We start from the raw sequence: 8,109 nt of genomic DNA on the forward strand, positions 1-8,109 counted from the left end.
TATATTGTATATGTTAATATGGGAGTGTTTATCTTTTGTTTAATGATGTATAGGTACACTATGTAGTGTGATTTTTACAACTTTCTCAGGCACATATATTATATTTTTATTTTATATATTATGGTTTTCAGTAGTCTCTGATCTTTTAGTGCAATAAACCAGTGACAAAATTTACATCAGACTGTTCTTGAGAGAGGAGAGGTTATAGAATTTGCTTTTAGGCGGGCATGATAACAGAGCTGCGAGGGTAACACGCGGATCTGAGTTGTGGCCACGATCGCGCTTGTTCTTTGGTTGTGGGGAGGCCCCCTGGGACATTGGGGTTCGGGTTCTGTAGTCTGCAGGGGCGATGGCGCCTCTCCGGGCAAGTCTGGAGCGGACCTGTGCGCGGGCTGTGGAAGTCGCCTGCGCTCCCCCTTCAGTTTCTCGTATGTTCCAAAATGATGTTTGTCCACCTTCAGCAGTTATCCAAAGAAACCCATGACTTCATACCTTTGGTTTTCCAAAGAACAGCTACCCATATTTAAAGCTCAGAACCCAGATGCAAAAAATTCACAACTAATTAAAAAGATCGCAGAGCTGTGGAGGGAACTTCCTAATTCAGAGAGAAAAGTATATGAAGATGCTTACAGTGTAGAGTGGGAGGCATACAAAGAAGAGATAAGCAGAATTCAAGAACATCTAACTCCAAGTCAGCTGCTATCTATGGAAAAAGAAATCATGCAAAAATGTTTAAGAAAGAAAGCATTAATAAAGAAAAGAGAATTAACAATGCTTGGAAAACCAAAAAGACCCCGCTCAGCTTATAACATTTTTGTATCTGAAAGTTTCCAAGAAGCTAAGGATGGTTCATCACAGGCAAAGCTGAAGGCAGAAAATGATAACTGGAAAAATCTGCCTAGTTCTCAAAACCAAATATATGTTCAGCTTGCAAAAAATGATAAAATCCATTATAACAGTGAAATGAAGCCTTGAGAAGAACAAATGATTGAAGTCGGACGAAGTGATCTGATACGTCGCAAACCAATAGCCCAAATGCCCAACTTGCATGGGCTTTAATGAAGGACAACTTAGAACTTAGCTTAATGGATTTTGTCCACCTATTTTATCAAGTGCTGAATGACAAACTGTCCAGTTGTCTAGGGAACATTTTCATATTTTTTATGGACTGAAGTTATCATATACTAAGGATTACACTGGTAAATGATTCATTTCAAGATAAAGCTACCCATAGAAAAATGTAATTTGATGGTTAGTTCTTGTTTTAGAGCATCATTGGGCTCAGTATGTGTGCTGTTTCTATAGCACCATGATGGAGTAGGCATGGAACATTTTTCAGGCTATTGAAGGAAAGAGTGTGATGGAAGCTGAGTTTGTTTAAGAAGAGGTAGGGGCTTCCAGTTTGATCATCACACTTCCTGCTGTGTGGATCGTGAAAGGTCTGATGATATAGCAGCACAGTTAAGTACTCTTCCCAGAACAGTTTCAACTGTTTCAAGGAAAGAGTGGAGTGACTTGAGTACAAAACCCTCATCCTTCCACTTCCCTTTGAGTCAGGTTGCTCTGCAGTCTCTTTCTTAAAGCAAGCTGCAACTGCTGCCAGTATTTGAGGGAATGAGTCAGGCCAGAGGCAAAATAAACAAAAACCGTTTAAATGACAGCAATCAGATACTGGATATGCGCTGGCAAGGAAAAGGAGAGCTACTGATGGAGAATTTATAGCAATGTTGTCTGATCCACACCCAACATCTGGTTGCAGAGTTAGTTGTTTTGTTCTCGCCTGGAGTTGCTAGACTCTCTGGCTGAGTCTAGTGCTGTTCCCTGGGGAGAGTTGGGACTTTTTGTGTGCTAGTAGTTTATATGAAATGAAGAATTTTAGATAGCACTTTTATAGCCTAGTTAATATTGCAAGTCAAAGTTTTATTATGCTATATCTCATTCCAGAGATTTTGTAAGTTGAGGTTTCATAAAGAGGGTATCATAAAATGTGCCACATAAATCAAATATGAAGTCCCAAGATACAACTTACTTAAATTATTTTTAATCAAGAAACTATGGTTGGATATAACAAGATGACAGCTTGTGTAGGTACACTAATTGATGTGTAAAATCTCTTGGCTTATTAACAGGCCCTTAGTGTAGGGGAGAAGAGGACAGTGTCTTCATTCTGGATCAGTGCAAAACGACTATACACCTGGAGTAAAAATTTTAGGAGCTTATTTGCTAGATGTTCTTTCTCATTGGAAGAACAAGAACCATGCTAGTTCTCATTTCCTCAGACAGGAAAGAAAGTGTAGCTTGTTTAAAATAATGATAATAATCACAGTGTTAAGTCTAGTGGTTGAGATACGGGTTGGGACTCCTTTGTCTCATGTCAGAGTACTTGGATTTGGCACCTGGCTCCAGTTCCTCCTGCTTCAGTTTCCTGTCATTGTAGACCATAGACGATAATGGCTAAAGTAACCGTGCACTTAGTACCCACATAGAAGTCCTGGATTGTATCCTTGGCATTGGTTGTGCTTTAGCTCTGGCTGTCGCAAGCATTTGGAGAATCAAAAAGCAAATGGAGCTCTCTTTGTTTATTTCTCTCTTTTTCTGTCTCTCTTGGCCTCTGTGCTTCTCAGAAGCAAGCACATAAATAAAATATTTAAACTAATAACAGTATTATTTTAGATGTAATGCAGGTTAAAGATTAATGAAATATATATATATATATGTATTTTAAAGATTTATTTATTTTTATTAAAAAGTAGATCAGATTTAAAGAGAGGAGAGACAAAGAAAGATTTTCCATCTGCTGGTTCACTCTCCAAGTGGTTGCAGTGGCTGACCCAAAGCCAGGAGCCGGGAGCTTCTTCTAGGTTTCCCCTGCTGATGCAGGGTGCCAAGGCTCTGGGCTATCCTCTACTGCTTTCCCAAGCCACAAGCCAGGAGCTGGGTGGAAAGTGGAGCAGCTTGGACATGAATTGGCACTTCTATGGAATCCCAGTATATACAAGGTAAGGATTTAGCCATTAAGCCACTGTGCCAGACCCTGAAATATATATATATATATATTTATATATGAAAGTCATAATGACAGGGTAGAGAAGGCATACAGGGAAAGAGATCTTTCATCCTCTATTCACACCCCAAATGACCATAATGGCAGAGTGGCCAAGGCTCACCAAGGTCAAAACTGGGAGCCTGGAACTTTTGTAAGTTTTTGACTGTGGTGGTAGAGACCAATCACCTGCTGTCTTTCCAGGTGCATCGAGAGGGAGCTGAACAGTCATCTGAGCAGCCAAGAGTGTTGGTTGAGCAACCTGGTCTCCAAAACAGGATGTCAGTGTCACAAGGGGTGGCCTAACTTGCTGTGTCATAACGCCGGTCTAAAGAGATACATATTTAAAATGGCAGTATTGCTTAACCGAAACTTCCATGGAAACGATTTCAATAAACAAATTAAAATAAATAATCTTTATCAGGTAATTTTATATTTTTGTTAGAAGTCTGTTATGTCATCTTCCATTTTTGTTTCTACTAAGAATCTGTAAAAACAAGCATCGTTTGAAGGGTAATTAATCATTTGTTAACATTTCTAAATAGTGCTCTTTTCAATCAGTACGTTTATAATTGTGGGTGCTTCACAGATGTAACACAAATATAAGATCCTTTCAAATGAGTCAGAAGGTTTGTTTTTATTGTTTTATGGAGATACAGTTGATAAGAAGTGAACTGTAATCTGCAACCTTCAGCTTGATAGCTTTGCATAGGCGTATACCCATGAAACCACCACATCAGTCAAGATAATGAACCCATCTGTCACCCCTAAAAGTTTGCTGTGCTCTTTTGAAATTCTTCTTTTTTGTTCTTCCTTTTGTCTCTACTCAGTCACTGATGTGGCTTATTTATTTATTTTTTTCTGTATCACACAGGCTGGTTTTCATGATGTAATATTGTACATGGGCACAAGCATATGCAATGTGGGCAAAGCCACGGAGGAACTGCCGGAGTCCCAAGGATGGCCCACAGAAGACCCTACCCTGGCATTTTTCACACTGTAAGTTTCATTTTTACAGCACACAAACTTTGCACTTGAAAAGCAGTTACTCTGCATTCCCGTTGAGCTCTGATGTTGTCATCTTAGTTTTGTGTTATGTATCGTAGAGTCACGCCACTTTGATTAAATAAACATTTTCCTAATGTCTAATAAGGTTACACATTTTTTAAAATTTTATTTATTTATTTGAAAGTCAGAGTTAGATTGGGTGGGAAAAGCAGAGACAGAGAGATAGAGCGAGATAGAGATAGAGATAGAGAGAGAGATCTTCCTTCTCTCCAACATGGCCACAACAGCCAGAGTTGGGCTAGGCAGGAAGCTGGAGCTAAGAGTTCTTCCAGGTCTGCCCTGGGGACACAGGCCCAAGGACTTGGGACACGTTCGTTTATTTTCTCAGGCCATTAACAGGGGGCTGGGTAGGGAGTGTAGCAGCTTCTTGTATGTGTATACTAGAATCTCTGCCTCTGTCTTCCCAAGGGGTTTTGCTTCTTTTTCTGATTTTATATCATCTATTCTTTTCTTGGGAACATCTACATCATTTTGAATGAAGAATGCACCATAGTTCAGTATGACCTCATCTCTAATTACATCAGAAATGATCTTATTTCTGATTAAGTTCACATTATGAGAAACTGAGGATTGACACTTCAACACATCTTTTTTGAGAGAAACAAATCAACCCAGGATAAGCATTTTTGCTAGGTATACTTAATATTAGTGTGTTTGTTTTCTTTTTGCTATTTGTTTTCTATTTTTGCTATTGTTCTACTCATTTCCCTTCTTTCAACCTTCTTTTGATTTTATTTTTCTTTTTTGGCATGTTGTCTAATGTTGATTAATTTATTAATGTTTAAAAATTTTTTCATGACACAGTTCCATAGGCTCAAGAAGTTCCCCTTCCATACTCTTTATTCCCTCCTAACCTGTTTCTCTCCATAGTATTACAATAGTTTATTCCTTCAACTACAGTCTAAGTCCATCATTCTGTTATTTAGATACATTATGGCAGTAGGTATGGACAATGGTAGAAAAGTCCAGCACCCTGTTGTCAAGATATATTTAATAGTTTCATCGGGAGGCCTCCTGGGAGAAAGGCAGAGAGGAGATTCTTCATCTGCTGGTTCTCTGAATGTTTGCAACAGCCAATAAAGGGCCAATATATAGGTCCAATAGATGGAGCTGAGAACACCATTGGAAATCTTCTACATGAGTAAGAGGGGCCCAAACGCTCGGATCATCATGAGTTCCCTCCCAGGATGCACTGGCAGGAAGCAGAATAAGAAGTAGCATAGTAAGACTTGAACCAGTACTGGAATATGGGATGCAGATATCCAAATAGTAGCTTAACCCTCTGTGGCATGCCTCTCCCTGGCATACTTTCTATATTTAAAAAAAAATCTTTAAGCATATGCAAATAAAATAATATCAGAAATAAGTATTTAATTTTTATCCACACATCCTATTTCTGGGGTATCCATTCCTTTGTGTAGGTGTAATTTTCCATCTGCTATTATTTTCTTTCTGCTAAAAGAACTTACTATTATTGCAATGCAGATCTGTTGCTTCCAAATCATTTCCAATTCTCTTGCTTAAAAAATTATTTTAAAATATATGTGACATAAAATTGAAAAAGTTATTGTGGTTCTGTTTCTTCTTTTGCTGTTGGTTATTACTATTCTGGTTAGAAGAATCCTCTTCTTATTGCCAGTTTCTAAGCTGTGTTGTCCACTGGTCTATAGGTTGATTTTACTGGTTGTGTTTGGTACCCAGTTCTTCATTTTCAGTCATTTGTGCCATTTGCTCCGACGAGTTTCAGTCCTGGGCTCTTGTGCTAGACTTGCGCCACAGTCTCCATAGCCCCAGCACCTGGCTCACCACTTTCCACCCCATGTGATCCTATGCTATGGCCGTACCATTGCTACACAATCTTTCTCCCACTCCCAGTTCAAGCAGTGCCTGGGATTAGGGGAGACACCAGCTATCCTAAAACACTGGGTTGTCAGCATTGCTGATCTTGCCTGAACCTGCTGGTTGTTGGGACTGAAGGCCACTCAGACATATTTTGGGTAGAACCTGTAGGATGCTCAGTCAGTACTATCTTCTCCATGAGACCATGTGCAATACATTGAGTTGGAAGTGCGTTCTCTCCTGGCTCAGCGCCTATGAAGCCCATTATTTTGCCTCTAGTCCCACAGCCTTTCCTCAGAATACAAAATGGTGCTCAACGTGGCATAGGTGGAGGTCTGTGCCTGCTGGCCGTTAGTCTGGAGGCTACCCAGATCTGTCTTGAGTGGAATCAGTAGGATGCCAATTCGGTACTGTTTTCCCTGTGGAACCAGCTCCCTGTTGTTACTGTAGCCCTACAGCCTTGTCCTCCGAGCATAAGATGGTGTCCTATGTGGCAGTGGTGGGTGTTTGAGCCATGAGCTCCACTCTGTTCCTGCTCCTGCCTGCTTGACCTTACAAGATTCATATGATGTTTTCTTTCTTTTTTCTTAAATCTCTAATTTCAATTGGTTTTTCTCTATTGCTTTTCTTTGCTAATCTGGCTAAGAGATGAGCTCTTTCTGTTTACAATCTGTAGTTTTTTGTTTTTTTTTTTTAGCTGTGATTCCACTTATTTTTGCTGTAATTTTTATCATTTCGTGCATCCTGTTCATTTTTCTTTTTAAAAGTTCTTGAGATGCTTTATTTATTTACTTATTTATCTTTATTGGAAAGTCAGATTTACAGAAAGGAGAGACAAAGAGAAGGATCTTCCATCTGCTGGTTCACAACCCAAGTGACTGCAGCTGGAGTCCAAAGCCAGCTGAGATTCTTTGGAGCTGAGCTGATCCAAAGCCAGGAGCTTCTTCCAGGTCTCCCAGCTGGTGCAGGGCCCCAAAGCTTTGGGCCATCGTTGAATGCCTTCCCAGGCCACAAGCAGGGAGTTGGAATGGAAGTAGAACATCCAGGACATGAACTGGTTCCCATATAGGATCCCAGCACATACAAGGTGAGGACTTTAGCCACTAGGCTACCATGCCAGGCCTTATTAGATCATTTATTTGAGTTATTTGTATTTTTTGTAAGCACTGATGCAATAAATGTTCCTTTCAATACTGCTCTTGCTACATCTCATGGATTTTGATGTTTTTGCTTTTAATTTCATTTCCTCAAAAACTTTTTAAAAAAGATTTGTTTATTTTTATTGGAAAGGCAGATATATGGAGAGGAAGAGGAGAGACAGAGAGGAAGATGTTCCTTCCAATGGTTCAGTCCCCAAATGGCTGCAACGGCTGGTGATGAGCCAATCTGAAGCTAGGAGCCAGGAGCCAGGAGCTTTTCCAGGTCTCCCACGAAGGTGTAGGGGTCCCAAGGGTTGGGCCGTCCTTGACTTCTTTCCTAGGCCACAAGCAAGGAGCTGGATGGGAAGCAGGGCCACTAGGATTAGAACCAGAGCCCATATGGGATCCTGGCGTGGGCAAGGCGAGGACCTTAACCACTACACTTTCACGCCGGGACCCCCAAATTTTTTCATGTTAATTTCTTTAGTGACATATTGGTCATATCATAGCATCATTTGCTTCAAAAGGTTTTTAATTTTGTTTTTCATTTCTTCTGCGACATGTTGATCACTCAATAACATGTCATTTTATTTCATGTTGTTGTAAATTTTCTGTTTTCCTTCCTGTTGTTGATTTTGTTTTATGACTTTTCATTTAAGGGAATGTATAATAACTGTGTAATAGAGACTATCATATCCAGATGTGAAGTTATAATGCAGTATGTATCTCTACTTCCAAATCAAAGATGAACTCCCAATGAAACTACTAAATCAATCTTGAAAATAGGATGCTGAACTCTGTGTCATTGTCCACACCTACAGTGTCAGGATGCACTTTAACAGCAGAATGATGGGCTTAGGACTGTTTATGAAGGACTATACTGTTGTGATAATATAGGGAAATCAGTGTGTGTGTGACTTTCGGGGAGAGGGAAAGGAAATCCTTGAGGCTATGGAACTGTATCATCAAATAATAAGATAAATTTAAAAATTGCAAAAGTTAGTAAAAAGAGATTCTTTA

At 39.7% G+C, this 8,109-nt stretch overlaps 1 pseudogene; it reads left to right on the forward strand.

The window, feature by feature from the left end:
- The first annotated feature begins 227 nt into the window (after positions 1-227).
- Positions 228-7,260, forward strand: LOC121164772 (annotated as a pseudogene).
- Positions 7,261-8,109: the final 849 nt, after the last annotated feature.

This window comes from Ochotona curzoniae, unplaced genomic scaffold, assembly GCF_017591425.1.
Source record: "Ochotona curzoniae isolate NIBS_2020 unplaced genomic scaffold, NIBS_Ocur_1.0 contig_1071, whole genome shotgun sequence".
In the NCBI taxonomy this organism is placed as follows: Eukaryota; Metazoa; Chordata; class Mammalia; order Lagomorpha; family Ochotonidae; genus Ochotona; species Ochotona curzoniae.